Source organism: Amia ocellicauda, chromosome 12 (genome assembly GCF_036373705.1).
Source record: "Amia ocellicauda isolate fAmiCal2 chromosome 12, fAmiCal2.hap1, whole genome shotgun sequence".
NCBI classification, from domain to species: Eukaryota; Metazoa; Chordata; class Actinopteri; order Amiiformes; family Amiidae; genus Amia; species Amia ocellicauda.
The window spans coordinates 42,220,050-42,242,065 of record NC_089861.1 but is presented as its reverse complement, the minus strand read 5'-3'; the positions used below and the strand labels follow the sequence as shown (position 1 = coordinate 42,242,065).

At 46.6% G+C, this 22,016-nt stretch overlaps 1 non-coding gene and 1 pseudogene across 1 annotated transcript; both read left to right on the top strand.

Moving 5' to 3' along the window:
- The first annotated feature begins 820 nt into the window (after positions 1 to 820).
- Positions 821 to 909, top strand: trnay-gua (transfer RNA tyrosine (anticodon GUA)). Its single transcript is given in 2 exon segments — positions 821 to 857; positions 874 to 909. It is a non-coding gene; the product is annotated as a tRNA-Tyr (tRNA).
- A 17,511-nt stretch (positions 910 to 18,420) lies between these two features.
- On the top strand, positions 18,421 to 18,539 carry LOC136765084 (uncharacterized; annotated as a pseudogene).
- The last annotated feature ends 3,477 nt before the right edge of the window (positions 18,540 to 22,016 follow it).

Genomic DNA, 22,016 nt, shown 5'->3' with positions numbered 1-22,016 from the left:
GAGTCAGACACCCTTTTCGGTGGACACGCTGTTGACTTCTCACAAGCACCATCCGCCTTCACAAAGGCAGCGCTAGCAGTGGAAAGAACAAAGAACTGCAGGAGAAACGCCGGGGCTATTTAGAGCCCGATTATTCATCAAAGAGGGGGGAAACCAAAGCCAAATGAGACTTAGAGGAACAGGAGACATCCAACAACAGTACACAACGGTACAGTACACAATCAATACATAACAATGAACAGGCCCTTAATTCACTCTTTACAGTCCTTTCTCTTATCTCCCAGCAGCCCCTACGGAGATGGCCGCATATTAATCGAGAGGGGCGGTGCTGCCTCTCCATCTCCGTTACAGTATCAAAAAAATAAGCCTACCAAAAGGGCAAGAACAAACACATTGAATAATATTGATAAAATAGATTTCGTTCACCAGTCCAACTTAGAAAAAGGACAAGCAGAGTGCAAGATAAAAAGGAATTCACCATCTGTCCCTTTCATCAATTGCCTTTCAGTACCACTGATTGCACTGCAACTCAGTGTAGGTGTGCGTTCAGTCCGGCAAACACAACATTTCAGTTATGAAACGCTTTCTACAGGTGATGTATAAATGTAACATTTTCACAAATTTGAATAAGTTTGATTTGATACAAGATTTATGAAGTTGACCTAACGAAATGACATAATATTTTTGAGGGGATAAAAATCTCAAGACACAATTGGGTAGTCCTCAAGGCACACGGGTTGAAAACCACTGAGCCAAGCCACGGTGCTTCTTGGCTTTGCACGGCCACTGAGACTGCCAGGGGAAGGTGGCGAGAGGCTTCACTTCGATAGCTCAGTTGGTAGAGCGGAGGACTGTAGGTTTCAGGCAGCGGACATCCTTAGGTCGCTTGTTCAATTCCGGCTCGAAGGAAGCCGTGCTTATGGCTTGACGTCGGTTTTGGACGAGCTCCCAAATGTCAAGCCGTTGGAATTGCATGAGGACAAGGAGAAAACCCCGGAAATTCGGATTTGTAGTCGAGAACTCGCATTGCCCAAACATCTCATATGCATGTGACCCTTTTCACCCTGAGCCCAGGGTGTCTGCTAAGAAAGAAGTAGTGAGAAATGACAATCGGTTGTCTGCACGCCTCCCCCCCCCCCCCAAAAAAAAGAAAAAAACGGCGGGAAAATTCGCCCGCATCGAATGGGGTCGATAGATCCGCTGCGACGCAGGAGTGCGAGAGGACTCAACGCCACCGAGCACGGGCGCGAGAGGGAGAGCTGCCGCAGTGCGACAAACCGCCCGTGACGCAAGCACCAGATGTCCGCGATGCCAAGGGGAACCGGCGCGCTGCGGAGAACCTGACCAAAATATGGAACGCTTCAAAAATTTGCGTGTCATCCTTGCGCCCAGATAGGCTGAATGTGCTCTGTATCGACATACTAAAATGTAACCAATGGGAACGACTGCTTTTTCTAAAATTCCACTGAAATTGGCCTCAGCCTGCATGGATTGCTTACAATTGCTGCTGGAACAACCCCCGATTCCCCACGCCACTCAATGTGTTTTCTTTCAGCTGGTTGGCTACATGACCCGGAGAGGCGGGCTTTGCGGGTGGACTTCTAATAGTAAATACGTGTTTTGTCAGACGTTGCCTAGGGAGTGAAAAGAATCTTTGAGACATACAGACAGACATCAATATCTCTCTCTCTGTCTCTATCTATATATATATTCTATCAATCTAGCTTTATCTTTATCTATCGATCTATTTTTCTATCTATGCCTCCCTCCATCCCTCCCTCCCTCCCTCCCTCCTTCTTTCCTTCCTTCCTTCCTTCCTTCCTATTATTTTATTTTTTTGCTATCGATCCACGTAAGTAAGCATTTTCTTAATTGATCAATCGGTCTGTCGATTAATGTGTTAATACGATCTGTTTATATGACCTGCTGTGTTTGCGGTGTTATTTCATGCTTTTTATACATTTGATAATAACCCTGGTGTTTTGTGTAAGGTATGTGTCTTCTATACTGTTGAGAGAGAAGTGTTTTGAACCATAAAAAAGTCAAAGAAACGTATAGTGTTTCACTGCGTCACATAATGATAAGAATAAGAATAGTATTAATAATAATGATGATGATTATTATTATTATTATTATTATTATTATTATTATTATTATTATTATTATTATTATTATTCCATCCATCCATCCATCCATCCATTCATTTTCGAAACTGCTTATCCTGGTGAGGGTCGTGGGGAAGCCGGAGACGATATTATTATTATTATTATTATTATTAGTCATTGTGTCACATCATCATCATAATAGTATTAATAATGGTATTAAAATACTATTTAGTAGTAGTAGTAGTAGTAGTATGTGCTGCATTGAAACATAAAACAGAAAAAATCGTGTAGCGTTTCACTGCGTCACATCATCATCATCATAATAATAGTAATAATAATGAGGATGATGATAATAGTACTAGTACGAATCATAATACGAATAATTGTAGCAGTGATACAAGGTATATGATGAATTATAACATATCTTGTATTATTTGTTGTCATTTAATTGAAAGTATTGTTATTTTTTAATATTATTATTATTATTATTATTATTATTATTACTATTATTATTACTATTCATAATAATAATAAAACATACTAATTGTAATGATCTCCTTATTCAATATTGTTTGTCAGTGACTTCCTGACTATTTGTACCTGCTGTACAGGAACATGAAGGCCACCCCACAGTTCCGCTGTGGGGTGGCCAGCAGGACCAGCAGGGAGCTGGTCCTGCAAGCCACAACTGAAGCTAAAAGCGTCGCGTCTGCCACCAAGTCCTCCAGCGATCCATTTGTCCCCCTCACACCTCGTGAGGTCCGGAAGGATGCTGTGGCCCGCATCCTGTCTCAGGGGGGTGACCCCGGGAACGCCAAACTGGTACTCAGCCAGAGTACCCTGCAGTTTGGCAGGTACCGGGGTCAGACATTCAAGTGGATCCTGGAGAACGACGGTGGGTATGCCGTGTCTCTCGTGGCCGCTCATCAGAAGGAGCGGGAGATGGACATGTCTGACACGGTGTACATGGCCAACAAGGACGCGCTGGCCAGCTACGCCTGTAGCTTCCCAAAAGTCACCATTGCTGTGGGTGACCGGAGGGCCAGGAATGCCACCCGTGCCATGGCGTCCCAGAGTGGCCGGGAGGACCAGCAGGTGGTGGGCTTCGGGGCCCACAAGGGCCAGACCTGGCAGGAGCTCTACGAGGCCACAGACAAGGAGAGGAGAGGGTGTGTATTAATCTATTCTAATAACTATTGCCTACTCTAGTTTATGTATGTTTCAGGGAATTAAGAGCACCCTGGCCTGCAGTTGTATAGTCAGTGTAGTTGTAGTTAGACAGAGAACCTGGGTTTATTACAGGTATGTGAGATGGATAAGGAGGCAGACTCCCCAGCCCGGAACGCAGATGGCCAAATTCCTGGCATACATCCTGCGGCGGGACAGGGAGTCACAGGCCCAGAAGCCAGCAGCACAGCCTGCCTCCTCCCAGCCCACACCCTCGGTGCCTGCACCCTGCCAGCCTCCCAGGACGAGTGCCTCGCAGTCGACTCCCACCTTCTCCTCGTCTGCCACCAAGTCCAGAGCTCCAGTGGCAAAAGGTTCATTTTGTGGAAGTGTGTGATTTGAGCAATTAGAATTAAATGTAGTTTATTAAGGCAGCAATTAGGTAAACAGTTATACCAGGGCTATCACACAATTTAAAGTTCACACTTAAAACAGACCGACGGCAAACACACGATAATCGCACACATTTTGTGATTTCAAAAACAAAATACACCAGTTACCATGACCCCTGTACCAAATGCCCACCGTTACAGCGCACGTTTACTCCTCCTTCCAACGGTGTCCAGGAAGGAGCGCCCGTCACTGGCCTTCAGCAACGATGCACTCACTGACGCTGAGCTGCTGGCAGCTGTGGAGGACATGGCCCCCCCGCGTAAGTCTTCACGCAGCTGTTACAAATATCAGCCTATTTCAATACATGTCTAAATGTCATTCATTTCAGGTTCAAGATGGAGTTCTTGCCATTTGGCACAAACTAACTTGTATTGTTGTATTTTGTTAGCTTAAGATGGATGGATCTCCCAGTGTAAGGTAAGTGAGATGGACCCGGGGTCCACACGGTGCTTTGGCTACATATCGCTTTACAGTCACCTCGTCTGCCCTGCCTCGACACCCCCAAGTATCTGTGACCCCTGGCTTTATGCGCTGAGCTGCATGTTTGCTATGCGTTGCATCCTCACCGTGTGTGCTGTGCATGTGGAGTGGCACGCTGTGATATAGTGTAGTGGCATGGCGTGATGTAGTGGCATGGTGTGATATGATGTAGTGGCACAGTAACATGGTTGATTGAATGATAAGGCTTCATAGACCTAGTCACCTTGGAATTAACATAGATTTGGATAATTTCACCATTAGTTACATCTCTGTTGTTGCGAGATTTTGAATCTCCCGTTTTATCTCTAGTGTCTTCAGTGCAGGAGCCGGGGGCAGCGGCCATGGCTAGCTCAGCTCAGCAGCCGACACCGCTCGGTTCAGCGGAGCAGCCTGGTGGGGGTAAGAGTGGTGTGTGTGTGTGTGTGTGTGTGTGAGTGTGTCTTTGTGTGTTTGTTAAATCTGGGTGCAGTAACCGTAGTGTCCTGGCAACTCCTGTCACTGTCTGTCTGTCTGTCTGTCTGTCTGTCCCTGTGTTTCTGCAGGTCCTGCTTCCTGAGGGCTGGAAGCAGACGCTGCCCGCTGAGCAGCTGCAGTGGGTCTCCAAGGCCCTGTTCACTAGGAGCAGGTTTGGGAAGCTGGAGCTGACCTCGGACCTGCGTCTGTGGTTGTTCCCTCCCTAGCCCTGCCCGGTGTATCGGCAGCCCCCGGCCTCTCCCAGCCTGCACTTCGCTCGGCCGCTGTTCCTGTGGATGCCCTACCGTATTTGGGCTGTGAAGCTCATCTGCATCCAGCCCCAGTGTGAGGGACACAGGCTCAAAGAAGTATGCAGGCTGGTCCGGAGACGTGCTGCAGCAGCTGGATGTGGCTCATCGGAGCCAGTTCCCGGCCATCCTCACCTACCCGTATGGAGACAATTCACCACACAGCATCTGTGCTTTCCCTCCCCCCCTCCCTCTCTGCTGAAATGTTTCCTGAACTCTAACTGCTGTACTGCTGTGTCTTGGGCAGGCTGTCCTGCGACTACACGGTGCTGAGTCTCATGAGGGAGCACACCCTGGGGAATAGCGCCACCCGGCTGTGCAAACAGCTGCAGGAGCAGCACAGCGAGGCGTGGCAGCGTAAAAACCCTGCGGTACCTCGCAGACTGCAAGCCCTTTGTGACCTCTGCACCTGTAGTCCCGAGCTTCCGGCCACCACCACCCATGCCACCGGTGCCTGGACCCAAGTGGCTGCTGGCAGTGTATGACCTCGACGTGCTGGAGCAGCTGGCCGAGGTAAAGGCCCAGGTCACGTCTGTGTTCGGGTCCATTTTAAAACTGGACTCGACAAAGAAGGTGAGTATCGTCAGTCAGATTTTTTGTGCTGCTGTCTCAGCGGCCACTTGGTGCATCGTGGTGCCGCTCAGCTGAACGCATTACAATTAAAGACCTAATAACTTAATGTGTCTCATACATTTTTCAGTTGACCAGGAAGCTCGCAGGAGCAGCCACTGGCATGGCAGCGTGGGCCACCAACGTCGGCAATGAGTTCGGGCAGGTCCTGAACTCGGTGCTAACATGCGGAGAGGGTGAGGGGCTGCAGCCCATGGCTGCTGGGCTGGTGGAGTGGTACCGCTTGGCCGGAGAGGCTCCCCCTCAGATCCTGTATGTGGACTGGGACTGCTGCTCTGTGGCTGGACGGTCGAAGGTGGCCGGGGGGCACAGGATACGGAGCGGCTCATCCAGGAGCTGCTGGACATTTTTGACAGCAGGAGGGGGCTGGACACCATGGGTGTGCCGCTGCTGGACCACAAGCAGATCCAGGCCATCTGGAAGACACAGCGGCCCCACCTCGCCTGCATTCAGGACCCCGAGGGGGTGCAGCTGTATACCCAGACAGGGCAGCTGCGGAAGGGGGGTGTGCTGCTGCCAGTATACCGCTGCGCCCGTGGATCGATCTCCTTGGAGTCTTTCCACCTCCACCTGGCCCTTTTCATCCCAGGTTAGTGCCAGCTGCACCGCAAATAAAGACGCCAGATTCTGTGATGCTTTTTGAACCCAGTGGATCAGTAGACTAGTTTTTTTTTCTGTAATTGTTACAGTACGTGTATATTTATATACTATGGCTTTGTGAAGAGTATATTTTGAACTGTATTGAAGTGTGTGTTTCTGTTTCCTCCTGCTCTGCTCAGGCACCAGTGCCAGCGATGTGCACTTCCTGGCATTTCTGCTGGAGGGCCTGGTGAGGTGGAACGCGGACCGTGCAGTGGCGGCCGTGGAGGATGCTGGCAAGCTTCTGTGCTCCTACAGTGGCTCCTTGCAGAACGCCCTGGGCACCCTGAGCCAGAAGGTGCTGGCCAGGGACCTGTCGGAGGGGTTCGTGAAGTCAGGCGTGTACACGCGTCAGTGAGCGTGTCAGTGTGGGGGGTTGATTTGTAAGGTGCTCTTTAGCAGCGTTATGCGTTAAGCGTTAAAATAATAAAAGCGGTGAACCCATGCTTCTGTTATGATTGTGTTGAAGGGGAGCTCATTGGGATCAAGTACCTGTACTCACAGACAGGGAAAGAGCTCCAACGTGTGCACAGCGACCCCAACGTCCCGGACGAGGCAGCTGGCCAAGACTCAGACAGGGAGGAGAGTGACGATGAGGGCTTTGAGGAAGACGATGACCCCACCATCTCCAACCCCTTCGCCCCGTCTCCTGCCCGACTGCCCCCGTCTCCTGCGCGGTCAATGGCCCGACTGCCCCCGTCTCCCGAGATGGAGCCCCCCTGCGCTGCAGGAGACGCCCCCCCTGTTGCTAATCCCGAGGTGAGGAGGCAGTGATGGCGCTCAGCTCGTCTCTTACATTGTAGTGCACAAAACCCTGGAATGATAGCTATTGCCAGAACATGGTCCTGTAACTGACTGTCGTCTGTATCCTGTTGTTTCAGGAATCGTGCGGCCCTGATGGCGTTCCTGGGCTCCAGCACGTCCAGCAGTTGGCCAGCTGTCTGGTGGACCTGAGAGCCCAGGCATTCCTGACCAATCGCCAGGTGGCGGAGCTGGTACACCTGTGGCAGCAGCTCCCCGAGGGAAACAAGCAGCGCCTCTTGTACCCGTCCCGTCACAAGGACAGGCTGACTCAGGGGCGCTTCAAATCTGGGAGGAGGTCTTCAGTCGCTCCGGGAGTGGACAGCTTGAAGAGGTGTGATATAAAGACACATTTTAAATCACTGCCGAGAAGCAGATGAATACGAGTATGTGCCTGTAAGTAGTGACTGTGAGGTGTGAAGGATGCTTCCTAACACAGATCTCTTACCTGGTTGCAGGTGCATGGTGGGCGAGAACACCGGGCCAGCCCAGTGGCCGGACACGAGCCGCTTGGTAGAGGCCATCTGACACCAAGCTCAAGCATTTTCCTTACCTCCTCTGTGATAGCGACCTTCCCTGGGCAGGGTTGCTGTTCCCAGTTTTCTTTTGTGATGTTGAGGAGGCCTCGCGGTCTGTGGGAAAAAAAAAGCTCAAAAGGTGAAAAACCTGTGGAAGATTGGGGTACTTCCCAGATGGTGAATATGAGAAAAGGGAGCAGTTGATCCCAGTTACGCCCATCCCTTTCCATCGTCCTCCTCAGCATGCTTTTTAACGTTTTGTTAAACCGCTCCACTAGCCCGTCCGTCTGTTGATGGTAAACAGAAGTGTGAAGACTTAATTCGGAGAAGATGACACACATCTTTCATTAACTTGGACATGAACGGTGTACCAAAATTTCTTTGGGCAGCCCGACTCTGGAAAACATTTGGATTAGCTCTATATTTTTTGTGGTGGCATACGCAAAGGCATGGCCTCAGAGTACCTTTTGGCATAGTCCACTACCACCAGGATGTGCTGGAAACCTTTGGCCGACTTGGGTAAAGGTCCAATTAAATCCATGCCTATTCTCTCAAAAGGCATGCCTATTACCAGAATCGGTATGAGAGGGTTGCGGAACGATGGCATGGGGGCCGTACGCTGGCATTCTGGACAGCTTTGACAGTAACGTATAACCTCAGCATATACCTCTGGCCAAAAGAATCTTTGCAGCAGCCTCTCCAGGGTTTTCGCTCTTCCCAGGTGTCCCCCAAGCAGATGGCTATGGGAGAGATTCAGAACAGTGTGCCTGAAAGGGGTGGGTACAAGGAGCTGTGCATAGACAACATTATTTTTCTTTGTCATTTGATACAACAGGTTAGGGCGCATGGCGAAATGAGGATATGAAAGTGGTCGGGTGGGGTCCACAGCCGTCCCATTTATTACCTGCACATTCCGCCGGGCGTTTTGAAGGGTAAGGTCTTCCATCTGGGCAGTCCCAAATCTCCCACAGTACTGAGTCAGATCTGGTGGAAATCACGCATAGTCCTTTCGGTGTGTAGATCCTCATTTGGGCAAAGGGGTATCTTTTCATGTCCCCATGTATGCAGGTGATTGAAATAGGAGCAAGCCGCTTCCTCTGGGTTTTGGGCATGATGTCAGGGATCACCAAGGTGACCATGCTACCTGAATCCAGCAGGGCATCAACTCTGCGGCCCCCTATGTTGACCGGGCTGAGACGGGGAGGTTCATTACTGGAACTCCCATGGGTGGATCTCACATGACCGGGTTTGGTGGAGGCCATGCCCACCTGCATGGGTTCCTCTCTCTTGGGGCAGTTCCATGATACATGTCCTTTGTCCCCACAGATGAAACATTCCCGTCCATCTCTGTCCACTAGTCCCCTGGGGTTCTGGGTGGGTGTTGCTTCCCTGGCGCTGGTGATCGCTCCTGGTCATCCAGTTTAGGGGCGGGGGCTGGGGTTCTTCTTCTCCCCAGGTTTCTCAATCCTCTGGCTTCAACAGTTCGTTTGAGGTGTGACATCGCTCCACCAAGTCCACAACCGCATCAGCTGTGGTAGGGCTGCACTGGCGGATTATTTTTTTGAGTTCATAAGGCAGTCCCCTAATGAACTGGTCCACCACGGTTCGTTCCACCATAGCCCCCAGGTTGAGGCTAGCCGGTTCTAACCATTTCTTGGCCAAGTGGTCAAACATTTGCGATCGAGGTGCTTGCTCAGTTTGAAATGTCCAAGCATGAAACCGCTGAGCCCGTAACGCTGGGGTGACCCCTATCCGAGCAAGAATTTCTCTTTAATTTCTTATAGTCATTGGCATCAGCAGCCTCCAAGTCGGAGCAGGCTTTTTGTGCTTCCCCACAGAGGAACGGTGCAAGGATTCCAGCCCACTTGTCCTCCGTCCAGCCTTCACGCTCAGTCGTCCGCTCGAACGTCTTCAGGAAGGCTTCCACGTCGTCAGCCAGAGTTATTTTTTTGGAGGGATCGTGCAGCAACGATGGGGACTGAGGCTGCTTGGAAGTTGACCTTGGCAACAGTTAGTTCAGCAGACATCATCTGCATGTCCAGCTCCATCTTCTGCTGACATCTTTGTTGTTCTTCCAACAGGAGGCGGTTGGTCTCCTGTTGAGCCTGATTGGCAGTAACAAGTTGTTTCAGCAGGTCGTCCATGTTCTCCTTTCTGGTTCTATGTTGTGAAATCTGAACCTGCCTGCATTCTTCACCACTGTAACGAGGTGCGGGGTTGGGTTACTGCAGCCAAATGATTTTAGGCGGGGAATAAATGTCAAAACACAAGACAAACCAAGGAAGAGGATAATAAAGCCCACGCTGTTGGTTTATTTTAGTTCTGTCGTGGATATTGAAACTTGAAAACAAAAACCTAGCTCTTTGTACAGAGCACTTTCTGTAGCAGGAATGGTCTGCTACACAAAAACAAAATCCCTGACTAGCCTTGGAAAGCTAAGCTGTTTCCCAGGGTTAACAAAACAAAGACAGACAAACTAAACAGTCTTGAGGGGTTAGGCAGTCTCGTGGTCAAAAAGGGTTTCAGGGGTCTTCACCAGGGTCATAGTCTTCCAAAACAATCCAAACGCCTTTCAAGGTCCTCAGCCAGTCCAACTTGTCATCTAGTTTCCAATCCAGTTACTTTGTCCTTTCTTTTGCTCCTCTGTTCACCCTCCTTGTCTTTCCGTCCACCCCCCACTTCTAAGACAAAGAAGAAACCACAGTGTGAGTTTAAATAGTCTGTACTGATCAGCCACACCTGCTTGCAGTCTGGGTGATTTGTAATCAAAGGCAGGTGCGGCTGTTCTGCTGCCTCTCCAGTGTTTTTCCATTGGGCTGTCCATGGTCCTGATCCATGGAGTGTCTGGCTCTGCTGTCCATGGTCCTGTCTATGGCAAAAGAGAGCATTAGGGCAGGCACATAGCGGTGATCGAAGACCCGCCCCCTCAACTCGTTACAATGTATAAGAACATAAGAAAGTTTACAAACGAGAGGAGGCCATTCGACCCATCATGCTCATTTGGTGTCCATTAATAACTAAGTGATCCAAGGATCCTATCCAGTCTGTTTTTGAACTTTCATCTTCTACCACATTGCTGGGGAGTTTGTTCAGATTGTGACGCCTCTCTGTGTGAAGAAGTGTCTTGAATGCCTTGGGGCCTCCTTGCTTTCCTCTGAATTGCCTCTATAGCAGCGATATCTTTCTTGAAGTGTGGAGCCCAGAACTGTACACAGTATTCCAGATGAGCTCTAACTAGTGCATTGTACAGTCTCAACATTACTGCCCTTGTTCTCAATTCTACACTTTTGACAATATACCCTAACATTCTGTTTGCCTTTTTTATTGCTTCCCCAGATTGCTTGGATGGAGAAAGTGAGGAGTCCACATAGACTCCTAGGTCTTTCTCATGCATTACTTCTATTCCTCCCATAGAGTAATTATAGTGGACATTTTTGTTACCTGTATGTATTACCTTGCACTTGTCCACATTGAATTTCATCTGCCAGGTGTCGGCCCACAACTGAATATTATCTATCCCTTTGAATAGCCTGTGCTGCCGAGATTGTATCTGCTGAGCCACCTATTTTAGTATCATCTGCAAATTTGACAAGTTTGCTAACTATCCCAGAGTCCAGATCATTAATATAGATTAGAAAAAGCACAGGCCCTAGTACTGATCACCGTGGAACTCCACTAACAACCTCACTCCAGTTAGAAGCAACTCCTCTAATCGACACCCTCTGCTTCCTATACATCAACCAGTTCATAATCCATCTACTTACATTACCCTGAATGCCTACAGCTTCCAATTTGAGGCTCAGTCTTTGGTATGGAACCTTATCAAATGCTTTTTGAAAATCTAAGTATATCATATCATATGCTTTCACATGATCCACAGCTGCAGTTGCATGTTCAAAAAATTCTAATAAATTAGTATAACATGATCTGCCTCGTCTAAACCCATGTTGACTATCTCCAAGAATATGGTTTTCATTAAGATGCTCCTCTATTTTCTGTGTAATCATTTTTTCCAATATTTTACAGGTGATGCAGGTGAGACTGATTGGTCTGTAATTTCCTGGCTCAGTTTTGTCCCCTTTCTTGTGGATTGGTATGACATTTGCTGTCTTCCAGTCAGTTGGCACATCCCCTGTTTGAAGTGTCATTTGGAATATTTGAGTTAGAGGCCTATAAATAATTTCCCTAATTTCTTTAAGTACTGTTGGAAATATACCATCTGGCCCAGGTGATTTGTTTGTTTTTAATTCTGCTAGTCCCTTTAGTACCTCCTCATCCTTTACCCTAATCTCTCTTAGGATTTGACTGGACTGGTTGTTAACCTGTGGCATGTTATCTGTTTTTTTCCTTTGTAAAAATCTCTGTGAAAAACTCATTTAGAATATTTGCCACATCTTGTTCATTTTCCAAGATACTTCAATTTTTGCCCTTTATCTGTTTCACTTCCTACTTTATTGACCTCTTGCTGTGGCAGTATTGAAAAGCTCTTTGCATTAGTTTTAGTTCCAAGAGCTATGTTTCTTTCTATTTCCCTATTTGCTTTCCTGACCCCTTTCTTAAGGTCCCCTTGCAGCTCAACATATTCTATGTATTTTGTTTAATCTCCGTCCCTTTTGTATGTGCTATACAACATTGTTTTTCTCTTGATATTTTTTTGCATACCTCTATTAAACCATTTTGACCAATGTTTTTTGGTCCTCAATTTGCTAAGTTTTGGTACATAGACTCGTTCAACTTCCTACCCATGAAATTGAGCGGCCACTTTTTTAACATGGTCGAAACACAGAATTATAGAGGACCCTACCCAGCACCCAGTTATTACGGGGTTGAAACCAAGCAATCAATTAATCAGATTCCAAACTCTCCACCATGGCCAAGACCAAAGAGCTGTCCAAGGATGCAGGGACAAGATTGTAGACCTACACAAGGCTGGAATGGGCTAAAAGACCATCGCCAAGCAGCTTGGTGAGAAGGTGACAACAGTTGGTGCAATTATTCGCAAATGGAAGAAACACAAAATAACTGTCAGTGTCCCTCGGTCTGGGGCTCCATGCAAGATCTCACCTCGTGGAGTTTCAATGATCATGAGAACGGTGAGGAATAACCATAGTCACCTAGAAAACAATTGGCAACACACTATACCGTGAAGGACTGAAATCCTGCAGCACCTGCAAGGTCCCCCTGCTCAAGAAAGCACATGTACAGGCCCATCTGAAGTTTCCCAATGAACATCTGAATGATTCAGAAGAGAACTGGGTGAAAGTGTTGTGGTCAGATGAGACCAAAATCGAGCTCTTTGGCATCAACTCAACTCGCCGTGTTTGGAGGAGGAGGAATGACCCCAAGAAAACCATCCCCCACCGTCAAACATGGAGGTGGAAACATTATGCTTTGGGGGTGTTTTTCTGCTAAGGGGACAGGACAACTGCACCGCATCAAAGGGACGATGGACGGGGCCATGTAATGTCAAATCTTGGGTGAGAACCTCCTTCCCTCAGCCAGGGCATTGAAAATGGGTCATGGATGGGTATTCCAGCATGACATTGACCCAAAACACACAGCCAAGGCAACAAAGGAGTGGTTCAAGAAGAAGCACATTAAGGTCCTGGCGTGGCCTAGACAGTCTCCAGACCTTAATCCCATAGACAATCTGTGGAGGGAGCTGAAGGTTCGAGTTGCCAAACGTCAGCCTCGAAACCTTAATGACTTGGAGAGGATCTGCAAAGAGGATTGGGACAAAATCCCTCCTGAGATGTGTGCAAACATGATGGCCAACTACAAGAAATGTCTGACCTCTGTGATTGCCAACAAGGGTTTTGCCACCAAGTACTAAGTCGAAGGGGTCAAATACTTATTTCCCTCATTAACATGCAAATCAATGTATAACTTTTTTGAAATGCGTTTTTCTGGATTTTTTTGTTGTTATTCTGTCTCTCACTGTTAAAATACACCTACCATTAAAATTATAGACTGATCATTTCTTTGTCATTTCTTTTTTCTTTGTTGTGTGCAGGTGGGTTCCTCTTATCCCCTTACATCAGCCACTTGGGGTCGTAACATAATTGGGGGCTCGTCCGGGAGTTATATTCTTTCCCGTAGTTGCATGCAAATAGTGGTAGTGTTTGTGTGGGTGTTGTGCTGTGCAGGTGGTGTGTTTATATTATTGGTATTGGTTTTTGTGGTGTATTTTGTCACAATTATGGCCAGTTTTGATTTAAGTACTTTTCTGAGTGTCCCGTCTCTGGATCAGCTTGATGTGTGTCGCAAGGCTGATTTATATGCTTTAGCGGATCACTTCTGTTTCACAGTTTCGAGGAACATTGTTAAAGCTCAGCTTAGACAGATCGTCATGGATAAGTTGGTGGAAGGACAAGTGCTCGTTGTGCCTCCGGTGTTGTCTGATCCTGCCCGTGTCCCTGATCCTGCCCCTGCCCCAGTCACCCCGGTGATGCGCACGGCGGCCCCGGCAGTGCGGCCCGTGCCCGGTCTGAAGGAGAGTGTGGGCAGCGCGGAGGCCGCCAATACGGGTGTGGATGCGGAGGCAACAAAACCAGAACCTGGTCACACGTTCTCTACAGCCAGGTGACCAGGTTCTGGTTTTGTTGCATATTCCAGGGTCCTCCCTCTCTGCCCGGTTTTCAGGTCCATACCTGGTTGATAAAAAGTTAAGTGACACTGATTATGTGATTCGAACTCCCGACCGCAGACGCCAGTCTCGAGTGTGCCACATTAACATGTTAAATTTATATCACTCGAGACTGACCCCTCCAGTAAAGTCGTCAGAGAAGATTGCAGAGCCCGATGTCTGCTCTGCTGTCCCAGCCTCTGTGGTTGACACTATGGAGGTTAGTTTTGGTGATGAGGATGGCTTGGTATTGCGAAACACTCCTCAGCAGTGAGCTCGGTTGCTTAATTCTGAAATGTTGCTGGTTTTCCCTTCCCAATTAGCCCATCTACCTAGTGAACAAAGAGAGGACATTATGGAATTAATCCAGGATTTCCCCTGCCTTTTCGGTGATGTCCCCACTCGCACTACAGTTTTGGAACACAATTTAAACGTGGGAAATGCTGCTCCTATTAAACAACATGCCTATCACATTAATTCTACCAAAAGGGACATCATGAAACAGGAGGTAGCATATCTGCTAGAAAATGGCCTTGCTACGCCGAGTTCTAGTCCCTGGAGTTCCCCTTGTATTTTGTTCCCTAAACCCAATGGTACCTACCAATTTTGTACGGATTACCGGAAGGTGAATGCTGTGACTGTCCCAGATTCATTCCCGTTACCAAGATTAGATGATTGCATAGATAAGGTTGGCTCCGCCATCTTTGTCAGTAAGCTGGATCTTCTGAAAGGTTACTGGCAAGTACCATTAACCCCTCGTGACCCCAGATAACTTTCTGCAGTACTCTGTCATGCCCTTCGGCATGCACAACGCTCCTGCCACTTTTCAGCATTTGGTGAATTTAATCTTGTCTGACGTTCCACACTGTGATGCATATCTGGATGACTTAGTTGTTTATTCATCTGACTGGTCGTCTCATATCATGACGTTACGAGCTGTATTTGAGCGTTTAGCACAGGCGTCATTAACACTCAACCTGGCTAAATGTGAATTTGGAAAAGCTACGGTTTCCTACCTTGGCAAACAGGTTGGCCACGGTCAGGTGCGTCCACTGGACGCCAAGGTATCTGCTATTGTCTCCTTCCCCATGCCCACGACCCAGTTGCAGCGTTTTCTAGGCATGGCGGGCTACTATCGTAGTTTTTGTAGAAACTTTTCTGCGGTAGTCGCTCCACTCACCAGTCTCCTTAGTCCCTCGTCTGCATTTGTTTTGTCCGATGAATGCCAGGATGTTTTTGAGCAGGCTAAAGCACTCCTGTGCAGTACTCCTGTTCTCGCTGCCCCTGACTTTGGACGTCCTTTCAAGTTGGAGGTGGATGCGAGTGCTCGAGGTGCGGCTGCTGTCCTGTTACAGGGGGGTGGTGATGGTGTTGATCACCCTGTGTGTTATTTCTCACGGAAATTCAATAAGTGCCAAGTCAATTACTCCACAATCAAGCAGGAAGCATTAGCATTATTATTAGCATTGCAGTTATTTGAAGTTTATATTGGTTCCAGTGCTCTGCCGATTGTTGTATACACTGATCGTTACGTGCGTGTGCTCTGTGTCTGTCTCCTCCTATCCCTATTGTACGCAGGTGTCCCGCTGTGATTGGCTCTCGTCCCCGTCACTCAACTCCGCTGTTCCGTGCTGTTCCTGTCCAATCAGATGTCTCCAACTACTGCTTAAATACCCCGTCATTCCTCCATTACGAGAGACTACCGATTGCAACGCCATTTCGTGTTGCTACCCTGTCTGTTTGTGTAAAATACCTTTGTGATTGATTGTTTTTCCTTGTGTAAATATCCACTGTTTCTTCTCTGTTTTGTTTCCGTTTACATTGTATTCTGTATTGTGCTCTGTTCAGGGGAGAACGGGTAGATAGGTGAGATAGTGGTTTACTCTTTTAGACTAGCTTAGATAGGTTTTGTTTTGTTTCAGTGTTAGCCGACACCGCCCAGGGTGTTTTCCTCTGTATATTTGTTCATTATTTGTACCATTATCATCACGTGTTTTTGTATACTGTACATACTTGTACATACTCCCCTCCCCATTGTAAATAAACCCTTCTTATATATATATATATATATCTATATATCTTATTGATATTGTGTTGGTTTTTGCACTCCCTTCACTCTCCCACTACTGCATTTGTGTGTTTTATGTTATGTTCCTCTTATCCCCTTACATCAGCCACTTGGGGTCATAACAGTGAGCAAACGTACAAAATCAGCAGGGGATCAAATACTTTTTCCCCTCACTGTATACGTGAAAAATGACATTGAGGCAGAAGAACTCAAATTACATCCCAGTAACGGAACAGAATCTTTGTGGGTGAAACTTTCGAACAAGAGATCAGGATAAATGAGGAGGAGGTACTAAAGGGACTAGCAGAATTAAAAACAAACAAATCACCTGGGCCAGATGGGATATTTCCAATGGTACTTAAAGAAATTAGGGAAATTATTTATAGGCCGCTAACTCAAATATTCCAAATGACACTTAGAACAGGGGATGTGCCAACTGACTGGAAGACAGCAAATTTCATACCAATCCACTGCACCACTGCAAATGTTGGAAAAAATGATTAGACAGAAAATAGAGGAGCATCTTAATGAAAACCATATTCTTGGAGATAGTCGACATGGGTTTAGATGAGGCAGATCATGACTTACTAATTTATTAGAATTTTTGGAAAATGCAGTTGCAGCTGTAGATCAGGTGAAAGCATATGATATGATATATTTAGATTTCAAAAAAGCTTTTGATAAGGTTCCACACCAAAGACTGATCCTCAAATTGGAAGCTGTAGGCATTCAGGGTAATGTATGTAGATGGAGTAGTGGTTAGGGCTCTGGACTCAAAACTGGAAGGCAGTCTGGTTCGGCTTTGTCCAATAACTTCCACTCAGTTGATCCACCTGGAAGTTGGGGTTTCGCGAAAGTAGAGTCTTTTCCAAACAGATTTTCCACTGGTTTGAATGCTCCAAGTTTGTGCACAGGATGTCTTCTTTGTAAGCAGGATTTTCCACCGTAGTTACTTGAAGACAAAATCTTTGAGGAAAGCAGGGCCCTGTTCGTTTCCAAGGGTCAAGTTTCTTAAGACTCAATAGCTATTTAAATGACTGAACACTTTCGTATTGCAGTCGATTGTCCAGCTGTAAAACTCCACTGATCAGATGGGTATAGGCGGGCATGCGCAGTTTCTAAAGTACTTTACTAAATAAAGTCCTTTAAAAGAATTCTTCATACAGCTCAATCTCCTTCTCCCAGTTAAACTCTTCTGTTGCCAGCAAAGACTTGGTTGGTTTCGGGTTCCGGTTCTGGCAAAAGAGTTGAGTTGAGGCAGCGAGTTACCGGTTCAGGTGAGAGAGAGAGAGAGAGAGAAGAAGTGCTGTGCTTTACTTTTTATGCCTGATAGATCATAGGTGATTGGTTCTTGAGTTTGTGAGACTGGATTTCAGTTTCAGCCCGCAGTCTCCTATTGGAGGAGGCTTGATTTATGCCTGATGTCAATCCATGCCATCTTTTGGAATCGCCGGTTGGCCTGGGTTCATAGCTCTATTTCGGGATTTCGGCTCTCACCCGCTTCAAAGGGTTTTATTACCTCCAGGCCCTAATGGTGTGAAATGATGTCCGTGTAGACATAAAGGGTGTAAAATCCTGCGCGGATATCCGCGGGGTATGGAGCTATTATATCCTTAAATTCATCCTCATTGTTGGCGTAAAACCCTAAAATCCGGCCTAGGTTACCGCTGGTTTTAATTCTTATCGTAGGCGCGGCCTCCATGTAAACTTTATTTTTAATCGAACTGTAATGTAATCTGACAGGTTGTTTCCCTACAGAGATCTGTTTGTTCATCTCTTCTAATAATTTTTCAATATTTTCATAATAGCCGTTTTTAATACGAAAGTCCACTATTTGTTAATTCCGATGTCCAAAATTGAAAAGACAGAGTCTCCATCACGTACTACAGCCCAAGTGTGGGGGTACTGTATTCTGACAACCCCACCTCCCAGGTACCCTGTAGTTCTATAGGTTTTACAAATTTGACTGTAAAACTAGAAATGGTGTTGTTAGGATAAATGTCGAGGGACGCGTTACTAGGCAGCGTTACATAGAATCCTCCCTCTTCCACCTTCATGACCCATAATGAAAGATCCTCTATGAGCTATCACTTGTATAGCGGCCTTATATCGCGCCCCGCACAAGCCAAAACCTAGTCTGCCTTTAAGAGACATCATGCAGCCAGGGCTCTCGGCTTACGGCCATACCGTCCTGAACGCACCCGATCTCGTCCGATCTCGGAAGCTCAACAGGGCAGCGCCTGGTCGGTACTTGGATGGGAGACCTCCTTGAAATACCAGGTGCTGCAAGCTTTTTATGTCTCCTGGGTAACTTCATCATAGCTCTTATTACTCTTTCTGTCTGGAGGAGATATAAATGAAGTGTTCTACACCTACCCGGCTACTTTCAACACCCTTTCCTGTACTGACATTGTTCCCTCCATTTTTTTTTTTTTTGCTGCAGGTTGCGTCAATACCCGCCTGCCTTTAAGAGACATCATGCAGCCAGGCCTCTTGGCTTGCGGCCACACCGTCCTGAACGCGCCTTGATTGTGGGAGTGACCGGACCGGTTTGGCAAGTTTGTGAGAGGAGGCAGTGTGTTTCGGCACACTGCTCTCTTTGTGGAAAACACTTCCAAATTGGGGTTCTTTTTTACCCAAGTTTTGTTTGGGTTCTTTAACTGCTTTTGTACTGCATTTCTGTGGATTTGGATTGCCTTTTGCAGTATGGGTTTGTTTTTTTGGATTGCTTTTTATGCTGCCTGAGCAACATATGGGACTCCAGCCATGCCTGTGCCAGTGGGTATATACAATATATATACATATTAATTATTCTTGTTAATCTCAGTAATGCTATGCAAAATGTAAATATATAAAACGGTATATATTGTACTTACATTTCATGATTAAGATTACAGCCTGGTAGGGTAACATTTGCTAATTCCACTAATCTTTTCGCGTTTTTTTACTTCAAAATAAATCCACCTCAGAGCCAAGTCCCGCATCCAAGAACAATTAAACAACCCAATCAAATGCGTGATCTACGACCCGCCTTCTAAAGGCATAGTAACCAATCAGGCGCGTCATCCTGTTCTGCCCCTGGGGCAGCGCTGCCCTCAGAACAGGGCTGGTTTACAAAAACTCAACTGAGCGGCCGCCCCCCTCCTGCCGTTCCTGGGGCTCAGTCTCCTCAACCCCGCCGTCCATGGCAGCAACATTCTCCCTTGCCAAGCCCTCATGATTCCTGTCAGGACACATCCTCTTCATGTGCCGCACTTTACCACAAACAAAACATTTCTCAGAGGTTACAAACACATTATAAACACTGCCATCCACACTACATTTCATCACAGTGTTTATCACCATGTTCGGGTCATGCATATCAATGATACTTGCCTCCGAAAAGTTTTGGCGCTTGATCGGGGACATTAATTTACCATATCGAAGCAACTCCTGCTCCAGAACCGCATTCCTCATAAAAGGAGGGACGTTAGAAATGGTGATCCTGCTTACAGGTGAAGCAAGTGGCAAAACGGGGAAAAAAAATGTCACACATAATAACGCCTTCTTCCACCAGTCTATTCACCAGCATTTCGCTACCTAAAAATATAACCACTGGCCGATTCATACGGGACGCGGACTTGACATGTGTTGCATTTATAGAATGAAGAGAACGGAGTCCATCCCGGTGCAACACATTTATTGTCTCTGTAAAACACAGAAAAAGGGTATTATTTTACTTATTCAGACTGCAGTTCTATCTTGCGTCTTCTTTGGACTTGTTTACTATTGCGTTACTGACGCATTTCAGTGAAAGAAGACATAATGCTCGCCACCTGCTGGTCGGAAGCTATAACAACGCAGTGTATTGTATTATCCCAATTTAAAGGCCTGTACTATGGGGGTGCAATGTTTTTCGTTAAGTTAAGTTAAGGCACACATAGTGCCACACTCTCCCCCTCAAACTTTTTAATGTCACCTGACATTTACCCTTCCAGAAGGCTAACACATTTTGTCTGCTCGTTTTTTTTTTTTATAACTGGCTAGTTAGAAGTAGGTTTTCTTAAAAAAAACGAAATCTATATATTCACAGGACTATGACATTAGCTTGGTAGTGACACTCCTTACGGTCTACCAAGGGCTATGGAAAAGCTCATTGTGCACTCTAAGCTTAAACCATATTTATTTTGCTACTGTAATTGTCACTTTTCACCTGAGGGTTTTAGAACAATTGTTCACTCTAACCAGTTTTTTTCTCTTCCCTTATTACCATTACTCTTTTCTGTAACCACACTCAATCTTACGGCATAGTTTACCTTAGTCTGATAATACTTTTTCCCTTTCAGCAGACATTGATATACTGTCCTCATGTATTAATCAAGAAATATAAACACATATTTACCATAATTTACAGGTAAACACATTCAAATGTCCATAGTAACAATGTACAATATTCAATGTAACGCACTAATAAACAGGCTGTATGTCCATTGTGTTCCATGGCCTCCAAAAGCCGTAACCACCAGACAAATGTGTTGTTTGCATGCCCTTCACTGTCAAGTCTCTCTGTACAATAGAAGGTTGTCCTAAGGTTCCATAAGTCAACATTCTTGGTTGGCGTCTCTCTCTCTGTGGATAGAGTCTGAGTGGCTGTGCTGAGTTTTGGCTCTCTTCAGCAGATGAATGTTCTGCTTCGGAACTTACATGGTGAACCTGATCCTCACACTCACTGTAACTGTCCAACTGCAGATCCTCATGAAGCAGCATACTTCCATGTTCATCAGCTGACGGCAAGTGTTCACGGGACTGCTGTGTGGCTTGGGGTTGGAAGGCTCGAGTCTGAGGGTTTAGGACTGAGTTCCCAGTCTTGGGGTTCCTGTCTCTGTGTAGCCTCAACCTGTATGTCAGTTGATAGTCTTCCCCTGAGTCACTCTCGGAGTCCAATTGAGGCTCTGGTTCTCTCATAACTTTCTTTTTGTTCTTGTTGTTTTGCAAAGAACCATTTCTCTTTGTTTTAATCTGGCATGAAGTCTTTTCAGGTTTTTCCAGTGGTAAGTGATCACATGGCAGCAACAGATTCCTGTGAATCACACGACTTCTACCTTCACCACTCTCTGGTCTTACCTCATAGACAGGACTTTCCTTGCATTTCCTCTGTACCACTATGTGAACCTTATCTTCCCAGTATGACCGGATCTTCCCCGGTCCCCCTCTTTCAGTCAGGTTGCGGATGAGCACTCGGCCACCAGCCTGTAAGTCATTGCCATGGACTCTTCTATCATAGTATACTTTTCCCCTGGCTGCTTCTCTGTTGGCTGCTCTGGATGCAATGTGGTATGCTTCCTTCATTCTCTTTTGCGAGTCTGTAACATAGTCTTCATAGGTTTCCTGTTTTCCATCAGCATTGAGATTGAAAAGGAGGTCAATTGGGAGTCTTGGGGATGGTGAGTATCCGGTAGCCTCACTGCGTGTACAATTGTAGGCATGAATGACCTTACCCAAGGAACTTTTCCAGTCTGCCTTCTCCTTTTCTGTTAGTCCTCAACATGGCTAATAGCGTCCTGTTGGATCTCTCAACCTGGCGTTTCCCTGGGGATGGTATGGTGTTGTGTGAGAGTTATGCACCCCAGAGAGCTCTTGCAATCTTGCAAACATTTGATTTTCAAATTCCTTCCACATGTCGTGGTGGATCTTACTTGGAAAACCAAATTTGAGTGCAAAGTCATTGAAAATCGTTTCTGCTACAGTCTTGGCAGCTTTGTTTTTGGTGGCATACGCTTGTGCGAACCG